The sequence below is a fragment of the Vulpes vulpes genome, chromosome 10 (assembly GCF_048418805.1).
Source record: "Vulpes vulpes isolate BD-2025 chromosome 10, VulVul3, whole genome shotgun sequence".
Classification (NCBI taxonomy): Eukaryota; Metazoa; Chordata; class Mammalia; order Carnivora; family Canidae; genus Vulpes; species Vulpes vulpes.
The window spans coordinates 12,878,136-12,889,900 of record NC_132789.1 but is presented as its reverse complement, the minus strand read 5'-3'; the positions used below and the strand labels follow the sequence as shown (position 1 = coordinate 12,889,900).

General features: G+C 50.4%; 1 long non-coding RNA gene across 1 annotated transcript; it reads left to right on the top strand.

Moving 5' to 3' along the window:
- Window positions 1-6,530: 6,530 nt before the first annotated feature.
- LOC140594146 (uncharacterized) lies at window positions 6,531-11,524 on the top strand. Its single transcript, XR_011994649.1, has 2 exons — window positions 6,531-9,308; window positions 9,659-11,524. It is a non-coding gene; the product is annotated as an uncharacterized lncRNA (long non-coding RNA).
- The last annotated feature ends 241 nt before the right edge of the window (window positions 11,525-11,765 follow it).

Genomic DNA, 11,765 nt, shown 5'->3' with positions numbered 1-11,765 from the left:
CCCACACTGTGTCCATCTCCTCCCTTCTGAGGAGGCAGACGGATGAGTGAAATGAAATTTTCAGGCACTCCACACCGTGCAGCTTTTCTGTGGATCTCAATTTTTTCTTTAGACTTTTCTGTATAGATTTTTCAATGTGCATTTACTGAAGGAGCATATTTTGGAGAGGGGGCTGGCAGGAAGCGCCTGAAGGGAGGCCAGTGCTGTACTGGGGCTGGGGAGGGGACCATGAAGACCCTCTGTGCTTGCCCAGTACCCTCTGCCCACCCCTTTCCAGCACGGCATCACAGCCAAAGAAGGAAACCCTCTGCCAAGCACTAATGGATTTGAGGCATCTTCATCTCAAGTGCACAAAAATTGGAGCTGTTTGTTTTTCAAAAGGGTTGGGTGGGAGTGATAAGGCACGGAGGAGGAAGGAGAGCAGGACAGAGGAGAGGAGGGGAAGGGGGAAGGGGAGGGGGAGGGCACATCTGAGATGGTTTGTAGTTAGTCCTCCTCACCAAGGGCAGTTCGCATTTGCCTTAAGTTGTTGGTGAAAAGTCAATGAGAAATATGGAGAATTCTAAGGAATATAGGAAAAGCAGCTGTAAAAAGCAGCTACTGCCCCGGGGTAGAGACCCCAAGGAGAGCCCAAGATCTGCACCTTGTTAAGAAGGCATGGTCATGGGTCATCAGGTGGTGGAGAAGCTCTGTGGGGCCCTGTGGGCAGAACTTGCTGGAAATCTGCACACACACACACACACACACACACACACACACACACACCCCAGAGTGCCAGGAAAAGCTCTATTGGGAGGTGTGTCCTTGGAGACACTCTGCTACAAAACCTCCTGGAGGGGGAGGCAGCACCTAACTGCCATTACCTGCAGGTGCCAGGCACTGGGGGGCGCTCTGGAGAGGCTGGGGAGCAACCCATCCGCACCAGGAAAGAGCCCTTTCTTCCCTTTTACGAAGTCTCTCCAGCTCTTTCTACTGGTAATGCTCAATATCGTGCCTTCAGGCAAAGAGAAATATTTTAAGAGGCCCAGATTCCTCTTCACAGAGCAGGCAAAAAGGTTAATTTGGACCTAGAAGCAATGCATCGCCTGCCCCTTTGACAGCACCACCTCCTCTTTGACGGCTCCGCATCCGTAGGTACCCTGCTACACACATTTTTATTTTATATACGATAACAGAACAGCATCGTATTCCTGTCTTACAGGACACAGCCATGCTTCTCACCATTAAATTCTCACTCTTTTCTGCAAAACGAGGAGATGCACACTCCTGAGGGTCATGGCTCCAGCTATAACTGGAGGTATAAATCATTCTGGAAGCCCAGTCACAGACCCGCTGGACAGTCTGTTCCCTAAAGGCTATATTGCAATGGTGACTCCAAACAACTGGTCTATAAAATAAAAATGGAAAGCAGAAGAAAGAAGACAACGGTTAGCATTTAAAATCACACAAGAGTAAATGTGGAAATCTTTATATATTAATAATAATGAATATACAGCATATGAATATTTCTGGTGTATGGAATATTGCAACCGGCAAATAGAAACTATGCAAAATCGTCACATCCTCGTTTCTGTAATCACAGTCCTGAGGTCATAATTGGTACTAGCACTTCCCTCTTACACCACTCATTCTGTATCCCTCTTCTTTTCTCTTGTTCTAAAGATTTGGCTTTTTATCTTAGAGTGAGCGTGCAGGGGACAGAGAGAAAGGGAGAGAGAGAATCTCAAGCAGATTCTCTGCTGAATGGGGTTCGATCTCATGACCCTGAGATCATGACCTGAGCTGAAATCAAGAGTCTGACACGTAACCGACTGAGCCACCCAGGGTGCCCCTGTAAGTCCCTATTCTTGGTCAGAAGTTCAGCTGGTGGGGGTTCTTTAGCTGGGACAGTGACCCAAATCGGCCTTTCTAAGGGATCTGGGTCCTCAACGATCCCAACATGATTTGCTTGTTGTGGTTTTGCACTAACTTCTACTAGTCGGTAGGGGAGTGCCAGAGGCACCCAGAGGAACCCTGGTTCCAGACGTTGCCCTTCTTGCCTCTGTTGTGTGCAAGCAACCCCATTCCCACTTGGTAATAGGGATCAATCCCTCCAGCCAGTAAATTCCTCTTTTTTTTTTGTCCCTGCTGGCTCAGTGGCATAAGGGATCCCCTGTACCCAGATGGTGGGGTCATCTTCCGCTTCAGTAGAACCATTGTTGTATTGTCCCAGGCCCCAGCTGTGGGCAGCTGGTGTGGCAGCCTGACCCTCCTGCAGAGCTGCTCTTGTCCTGGTCCCCGCTTGAACCTGGCAGCCCCATGGGTAACTCTGTACATAGGTTGAAGTGGCTCACTTGGACGTGGTATATGCTGGCCCCAGAGTCCCACACGGCCCACCGAGCATCATGTCTGTGTTTCGGTCGTAGGTGGCATGAACCACTGGAGTACCGGACCGTACCCAGCCCTGGAGAATCTGCAACGCTCCGTGCTTCCCTTTCTGTGTCACTAGCTGGTTTGAGCTAAACCATTTATGTCACTCCTCAGCCTATTTCTTCATCTACGAGATGAAGAGTTTTGGTCAATATTTTACTCATTAATAAACATTTATTGAGCATCCCCAAGGTGTCAGGCTCTTTGCGAGGCAAGGGGAATTCATGGATGAACAGACTCTTTCCTTAAGAAAACATACAAACCCGGCATAGCACAAGAAAATCCTCTTTGGTTTACGCAGCCCAGACATTTTCACGTTTTATCTAGCCACAGAGCCTTTCTTCCTCTTCTTTTTTTAAAGATTTTATTCATTTATTCATGAAAGCTACACAGAGAGAGGCAGAGACACAGGCAGAGGGAGAAGCAGGCTCCCTGCTGGGAGCCCGATGCGGGACTCGATCCCAGGACCCCGGGATGATGCCCTGAGTCAAAGGCAGATGCTCAACCACTGAGCCATCCAGGTGCCCCAACACAGAGACTTTCTGTATAACACAGAGCATGGATCCCTGCACAAACCATAAAGTATTGCAAAAACAGTCATGAAGTATTTTAGATGTGCCAAAGAGTACGGAGAATAATATAAGGATTTTTCATGTGTCTCAGCTAGAGAGATAAAACACGCTGTTAAAAAATACAGTGAAGACCTCCGTGCAGGGCTCATTCCCTCCTCTCCTCTCTCCTGCTTCTGGAGAGAACCAGTGTCCCGTGTATCATTCTCATATCTATTTTAAATAATTTTATGACTTATGGATCCATAAACATTTATGCAGATGCATTTGCAGTTTTTACGAATAGTCTATTAGATGTTTTACTCACCACAGTACGTGGTGATATCCACGCTGATACATGTAGCTTTGATCCATTCATATTTCAGTGCATGTAGTGGCCCATGATTTGAAAACACCGCCATATGGTTATCCGCGGTCCTACTGGTTATTTATTTTAAATAGTTTGCAAGTTTCTTTTGTAAAGATTTTATTTATTTATCATGAGAGACACACAGAGAGACGCAGAGACATAAGCAGAGGGAGAAGCAGGCTCCCTGTGGGGAACCCCATGTGGGACTCGATCCCAGGACCCCAGGGTCATGCCCCGAGCTTAACATCACTTATGATGTTTCTGTATTTCCACACTATTACAACCAATGTAGCAATGAACTTTCTTTGAACTTCTCTAGAAGTTTCTCCTAAGAGTGGAACTGGTGCATCAGAGAATGTTCATTTTTGACTTTCTACAGTCATGATTTAAGTCCAATGGCCATAAAAGTAAAATGTGTAACATGGTGCTTATGAGCTTTGTTAATTAAAGTGGATCGGAAATACTAAGTCATAAAGATGACCACAAGGAGGGTCACAAAATGTGGGCTGGGATTAGGACTGGCATAACAAGGTTGTAGAAGAGGCCTCCGGGGGGCTCAGCAGTTCAGCTGCCTTCAGCCTTCGGCTCAGGTCGTGATCCCGGGGTCCTGGGATCGAGTCCCACATTGGGCTCCCCACAGAGAGCCTGCTTCTCCCTCTGCCTGTGTCTCTGTCTCTGCCTCTCTCTCTGGGTCTCTCATGAGTAAATAAATAAAATCTTTAAAAAAAAAAAAAAAAGGTTGTAGAAACCATCATTTGAAACTCTCAGCAGATCATGTGTGTCTGTTCTATCCGGTTCGCCCAAGACTTAAAGATTTTCAGGACGTGGGATTTCTGGTGATAAACCAGGGGATCCCCAGGAACGTGGACAGCTGCCTGCTACATCCCTAGTGATCACACTGTTTGCTTTTGGGTGTGCCCCTGACTGCCCGAGAACAAACAGGAATAATTCTGAGACAGAAGAAGAAAAAGGGAATGCAAAAATTGGGAGAAAAGCAAAAGCAATGATTTCAACCGAAGTGCTGCTCCGGATGCTCGTGTTCTGGACAATCACCGAGGCACTCATCAAACGCACAGATTAACAGCCTCCGTCAGGCCTGGCCTCCCCAGCAGGAGGCCCCCCATCTCCAGGGAGCATCACAACACTGGAGGGACGTCGGAACACAGATGCCGGGCCCCACCCCAGAGGTTCAGATTCAGAATTTGCATTTCTAACGAGTCCCCAGGTGATAAAAATGCTGCTGCTCCAAGGCCACACTTTGAGAACCCCAGGACCAGGAATTCCCATGCGTAGTCTCATGGCTCACGCGTCCCTCCTCTGGAAAGGCCTCTCTGGGCAGGATGAATCCTCTGGCCTCCCGTCCTCACGTGCAAATGGAAATTACCTCCGGTGCAGCTTTTCGTCTCTCTAGATTGAAAGCATTCGTTTCAACACCAACCCGCCCCTTCCGCGACCTGTGCGAGGGCAGCTCGATCTTCGTGTGTCCAGGCCCAAACCGCAATGCTGGGCCATGGCTGGCGGCCGTGGCATCTTTTTTGGTTTATAAATCAAGGACTTGGGCAGCTGAGGAAGAGCCAATTCTGGACGATGCCGATGAGTGTGAGTTCCAGATGACGATGACGAAGAGGCGGATAGTGGTGGTGGGTCGCAGACCGCGTGTTCTCCACTCTCCTGTCTCAGGGCCAGGGGTGGACAATCATTACTAAGACGCATCCTCTGAGCTTAACCTGCCACCAAGATTATCACCTCTCCGTAGAGGTCCAGCTCAGTATCCCAGCTCAATCCCGCTGTGGCCTAATTTTTCACAGCGACAGAAAAATGGTGGGGATTGATTAAAATAATTTGTTATATTATTTTAATATAACATTATTTTAAATATTATATAAAATTATAATATTATTTAATATTTAATAATATAACAAAATAATTTGTTATGTTATTTTAATATATTATTTTAAATATTATATAAAATAATATTAAATTATTTTAATATAATATAATATTTTATATAATATTTAATATAATATAATATATCCTATGTTATATTTTGATATAGCCCATCTACTGGCTTCCGCTTGTCCCAGATTTCCATCATTAGAGATTCACTTGTTTGGGTTTGTCTCTGGTGGAGGAGGAGGAGCTTTCTCTAATTCTTCCCAGTCCGTGTAGATGCTCTTGCTAGATTAGGGCCATCTCAAGGAATATGTCTTTAACCTCATGTCCTTAATGCTTAGCACACTCCTTGGCGCATAATAGCTGCTCAAGAAGTGACTGTGGAATGAATGACTGGATTTTCAGACACCAATAGCAAACACGGCTGACCTGGAGTAGTGGAGAAAGCCCTGGACTGGGAGTTCACTACACTTGGCTGTCACTACCTTGCTCTGTAGGTAGGGCAAGTCCTCTCTCCCCCCCCCACAGGTCTCAGTTCTCCCGTGGGAACTGGAGACCTTTAATTAGAGGGTCTCATCCGGTCTCTGCCTACCTCATGCCACACCCACTATGTTCCAGCTACTGGCTTTTTCACTGTCTTTAGACAGCCAGGTGTCTTCCTACCGCAGGGCCTTTGCACGTGCTATTCCCATGCTTGGATGACTTCCACCCTCTTTCCATGGAGGGGTTCCTGGCTTCTTTTAAGTCTCTCCCCACCCCCTGGTGTCCTTAGGCAGGCAGGGACCCCCCCAGCTAGGTGTAGTGTATCTGGGGAAGGAATGATACGACTCGCGTGGTTGTCCTTACGTCTGAGTTTTCTGGCAGGGCGCACCCTGCAGGGCGCAGGGCCCGAGCATCCCGAGCATCCCGGACACCGGCCACCGGCCACCGGCCGCGCAGTGGGCGCTCAAGGGTTCGCTGGTTGCCCGCCGCAGGGCCCGGGAGCAGGGTTGTGCGCGCCGCGGCCGGCCGGCAGGTGTCGCCGCAGACCGGGGGAGGCGCGGCGGGCGGACCTCACCTGGCGGCGGCCCCACCTGGCGGCGCTCCCGGACCCCGCAGCCCGCGGCAGCGCGAGCCCGCCCGGCGTCACCTGCCAGCCCAGAGCGGCCCCGGGCTCGGGGGCGAGAGGCGGGAGGCGGCGGGGCCGCTGCAGCGCCAGGTGAGGCCCGCGAGCCCCGCCCCGCGCCGGGGCCAGGTGAGCCAGCGCCCGGGCGGCGGGGGGGGGGGGGGGGGGCGCTCCTGGAAGCCCCGCGAGGGCGCCCACCGCCGGCCGATGTCCCCTCCGTGCTCCAGGGAGCGGACCAGAGAGGTGAGGTCACGCCCTCCGGTCCCGCAGCAGCCGGGCCGCAAGCCGCAGGACTGAGCGCTCACCCTCTGTGTCCCCTTGCTTGTCCACAAAGTCCGGGGCTTCCCAGAGACCCCCTATAAAAAAAATAAATAATTGTCATTTTATTGATTGATTGATTGTGGCAAAATATACGAAACATAAGATTTGCCATTTTAAAGCGAACAATTCCGTGGCATTCATACCTTCAGCGTTGTGCAACCAACACCTCTCTCTAGTTCCGGAACATTGTCATCACCCGAAAGCAAAACTCAGACCCATTAAGCAGCAATTTCCAACTCTTTCCTCACCCCTCGAGCCCCTAGCAACCGCTAATCTACTTTCCGTCTCTATGGATTTGCCTGTTCTGGATATTTAATTTAATTTTATTTTTGGCTCAATACCTTCTTTCTATACCAGGTCATCTCAGGAATATCCTAGGAGGCCAGGAAATTGGAATCCGTAGACCAGCGGTTCCCAAACGTGGTGGCTGCATGTTGGGATCCCCCGGACACTTTAACAAAAAACACCCCCCTCCCCCCATCGCTGGCTCCCCCATTGACATTCTGATCTGATGGGCCTGCCATCTGGCCAGGGTATCAGGAGTTTCAGAAGGTCCGCAGGTGTGTTTCTAATGTGCACCGAGGTTTGCGGTCCCCTGACCCCCGTCTTCGGAGCTTGGAGCTCACCGATCTCTGAGCATCCCTCTTCCAGATGGGGAAGCCCACGCCCAGAGAGGGGACATCCGGGCACTTGCTCTGGGTCACATAGAATGTGTGTTGAGTATGCTTGTGCTCCACTGACATCCCCTCCCCTCCTACCGCTTCTTTAGGGATTTGGTTTTGTCATTTGTAAAATGTGTGCCTTCGTGGTACCTGCAGGATGCTTGCACCAACCAAAGGAGACTGCGCCTGTAAAGTGCCAGGCGTGCCTGGCTTACGGCTGCCTCACGTCCGGCGATATCCGTGTTGTTCGGTCCCGGGGAGTGGCAGGGCATGCGGTGCCCGAAGACCCTGAGCTCACTGGAGACGGGGACTGGGATTCCTCCCTGCACCCAGCGTTCAGTGCAGACCCTGACACGTCACTGCACGTGCTTCCAGTGTGGCAAAGAGGCTATTTTCTGGAATCGCCAATTCCTCACTGCCTTTGCTCAGGCTGAGCCCCTTGCCAGGAGCGCCTCTTCTGCCTCCCCTGGCCCTGCCCGCTCCTCAGGCCTGGGACATGGAGAGCCACAACATCTGGCCAGCGAGGAACAATTGACGGGTCCACCCTTTAGACAGTTGTGCGTGGTATGTATCTTGTATCTAGTACTTGGACCACATTGTTCTTTTATTTATTTATTTTCAACAATTTTTTAAAAGATTTATTTATTTATTTTAGAGAGAGTGCGCACAAGTGGGAGAGGCTGAGAGAATCTGAAGCAGACTCTGCACTGAGCATAGTCTACCTTGGGGTGCAGTCCCATAACCCAGAGATCATGACTTGAGCCCAAACCAAGAGTCAGACACCTGACCAACTGTGCCACCCAGGCGCCCCTACATTGTTTTTTTTAGGGGCAGGATCCATGTCTGCTGTACCTCTCATGGTGTCAGGCAGGAGGCCGGACACAGTAGGTGACTATTAAGTCCCACCTGAGGCCTCAATTGACCTTCTGCTCATGGGAGACTAGGGCACAGGGTCCTCACAGCTCCTTCTGTTCCCTCTTCTCCACATGTGCATCCCAGGGCAGATCATGATGGGTCCCTCCTCCTTTCCCCTCTTTGTTCTTGCTAATAAAATCTCATTGTTTCAGGAGAATAAGGCGGCAGTGTCTATTCTCCAGGGAAGGTGGGCCCAGCCCAGGGGATGAATTATGGTCAGTCTCTAAGTAGTCGTAGTAAACCAGATCTCTTTGCCAGATCCTTGGCTGATGGGAAGCCACGTGACCCAGGCCTGGCCAGTGGGACCCAATGGCAACTCTGGGAAGGGGGGGAGCATTCTGGGAAATATCCCTTCCTTCCTCTCCCCATGACTTTTGGAGGCTGACAGGCAAGGGTTATGGCAGAGCTGAGCCCCTTGAATTGAGGTCAAGAGAATTGAGTAACATCAGCCTAGAACCTTGGCATCCCTGAGCTCCCAAACAGCCGTGGAAAGCTCGCCCTGGATGTGTTAGGTGGGACAATCAAGCCCTGTTGTTTAAGGTGATCCTGGTGCAATATTCTATTACTTGCAGCTGAGCGCATTCCCAACTCACACAACTCTCACCAGCATGGGGCCTTTCCCGCACAAACACAGAAGGAAAGCCAGAGACCCAGGCTTGATTCCATGATTTCCTTTTCCTTAGCCCTTTATTTCAAGGTACCCTGGGGTTTATTAGCACTTGTAATAATCACACTGATAATGGCTAACGTTTTTAATGCCTCCTTGGCTCTTGTACTTTATGTAGATTGTCTTGTTGAATGCTCATACAACCTTGCAACATTTTTACAGAGGAAGAAACCAGGACTCAGGGAAGCTTAGAGGCCCTATTCTTGACAGCTCGGTCCTGTTTGTAGCAGACAAATCCTTGTTCCCCTGGCAGGTTGGCCTCCCTTGCATCTGGAACACTCCAGCTGATTCTTATCATATTTTTTTCCCAGGGTGCAATTCTTGCACACAGTAGGTGCTTGACAGAGACAAACATCCACTGTTTTTTATCACCAACCCTTTCCCAGCAAATATATGCTGAACATCCCATGTGTTTAAGGTGTGTGTGTGTGTGTGTGTATGGGGGGGGGAGGTGGAGAAAATGGGACTTGTCTTCAGTAAAAGTGACAGCTACTGTTTATCAAGGGTTGGCTAAGTACTAGGCACCATATTTTACATACCTTTTTGTTTTCTTATTTTTGGTTTATTTAATACCCGTAATAGCTCTGGGGAGGTTTTCAAGAAATCAAGCCTCTGTATAGTCAAATGACTTGCCTGAAGTCACCCAGAGTGGATTCGGCTCTGGGTCTGTCTGTCTGGAGCCTGTGTCTTGCTTAGCCTAGGGAAGGGAATGTGGACATGCCAACAGTCAATGCGTCTCTAACCAGGGGATGTTCCTTCCTCTTTCAGGGAAGCTTCACCGGGGTGGAGGTGCCAGAGCTGAGCCTGGAGGATGGGCAGGACTCCCAGAGTGGGGAAGGAACCACATTCCCCGGGGGGTGGAGGGCTCGGGCACATGTACAGAGACGGGACAGTGTGTTTCTTTGGGGGAGTGGAGTTTGTAACTAGAAAACCAGACCAGCCGGTTGGTTATGAGTTATCAACTAGAACGGTGGCTCCAGTCCTGGATGCCGCTGGCTCCTGAAGAATGTGGCCCAGGTGAGCGTGATTCTGCTGGCTCCTCCCAAGGAGACCTCTGTCCTGCTGCTGGCCTCCTGGGAGAGTGGAGGTGGCAGAGGCAGCTGTTCATCTGGGAGATTGGTTTCCTTCCAGTAGAATTCACTGAGCAACTACTATGTGCCGGGCGTGGCCCTGGCCTTTGCACGCTCCCAGTCTGGTGGGGAGACAGGCGTGAAGATGGTCCCCCAGGTCAGCATCATTACATATCATGTGTGCCAGGGAGTGAGCGCTTGCTCTGTGCTTTACAAACATTTAGCTCACTGACCTGCCAAACTCCTGGGGAGGAGTCTGGGCTCTCCTGCCTACACTCCGCGGGCGCTGGCAGTTGCCCGAAGCCACCTGACTTGCCTGAGCTCCGGGGGCTGGTAGGTGGCTTGGGTAAAAAGAAATTGCCGGGAGGCAAAATCATTGAATGTATTATTATTATTATTATTATTATTATTATTATTATTTTTTTTAGGAGACTCCACGCTCAACATGGGGTTTGAGCTCAAGATTCTGAGATGGAGTTGCAGGCTTCAGCGACTGAGCTAGTCAGGTGCCCCTTAAATATTTTATTTTATTTATTTATCTTTTTAAAGATGTATTTATTTGTTTGAGGGCGACAGGAGCAGAGGGAGAGGGAGAGAGTCTCCATCAGACTCCATGCTGAGCGCAGTCCCACACCCCACTCACGAGCCAGCAGGGCGCCCCTGGCGCTGGTGCCAGCTAGGCCTGCAGTAAGCAATTCATGGACCCCATGTAATCCTCACATACTCCATGATATAGTTTCTAGCTCCATTTTACAGATGAGGAAACTGAGGTCCACGGGGATGAATAACCTGCCGAGGCCCCAAGCTCACAGCAGGAAAGCCAGGCTGTGCGCCCCGATCTTTCTGGCTTTAGGCCGGAGCGTCTCTACCACCACACACAGCGTTGCGTTGGTAAACCAGTTCTTTGGAAAACAAAACAGAACAGAATGAAAGAGCTCCTGGGTTTTGTGTTTTTTGGTTTCTGTGATGTCTGCACTCCCATCAGGGCTGATTTCAAGCTACGACAGTTAAGCAACTGACTCACAGAACTACTCTTGAACTACGGGCTTCCAGCGCGAGGCCCTTTCAGAGGGGCGGGGAGGCCAGCGTGCTGGTTATTTCGATGGCAGGAGGACCCTGCGTGGCTTCCTTCGGGTCCTTCTCCCTGCTTTGGCCACCGAGCAGCTGCTGATTCTGCTCCACCCCCACAGCCCTCCCCACCCCACCCCTCCATCCCATGTGGGGCCAGCGCTCCCCAGGGACCGGGCGCTCCGGGGCAGCGCACTGCAGGTAATGAACTCTGCCTCCCACCGGCTGGTCTCCACTGTGCTGTATCAGTTTGGGCTGGCTGCGGGCACTCTGGAATTGGAATATGAAGCCATGAAATCTCCAAGTCAGAGGACCACGGAAGCAGAGTGAGAACATTACAGTCATGGGATCACAGTTGTCCTCACACCAGAGATTAAAGCTCAGGACTAATGGGTGACGGGCACTGAGGGGGACACTTTGGGATGAGCACTGGGTGTTATTCTGTATGTTGGTAAATTGAACACCAATAAAAATTAATTTATTAAAAAAAAATAAAGCTCAGGACTCCAGAAAGAAAAAAAAAAAAAGCCTGCTTTGCAGCCACCCTGCTTTGAGAAGTACGAAGTCACATGTTGCCCGGCCGAGACTTGCTGAGCCCCGTCTGTGAAATGGGTCTGACCACCCCTCGCCTCTCTTGTCTGTAGTTCTGGGCTTTCAAGCTCCCAGGAGGCTGGGCTCCACCGTGCTGGCAGGTAGACGTGTTCCCTTATGTGGGTCACTGTGGGGGAATTAGGCTG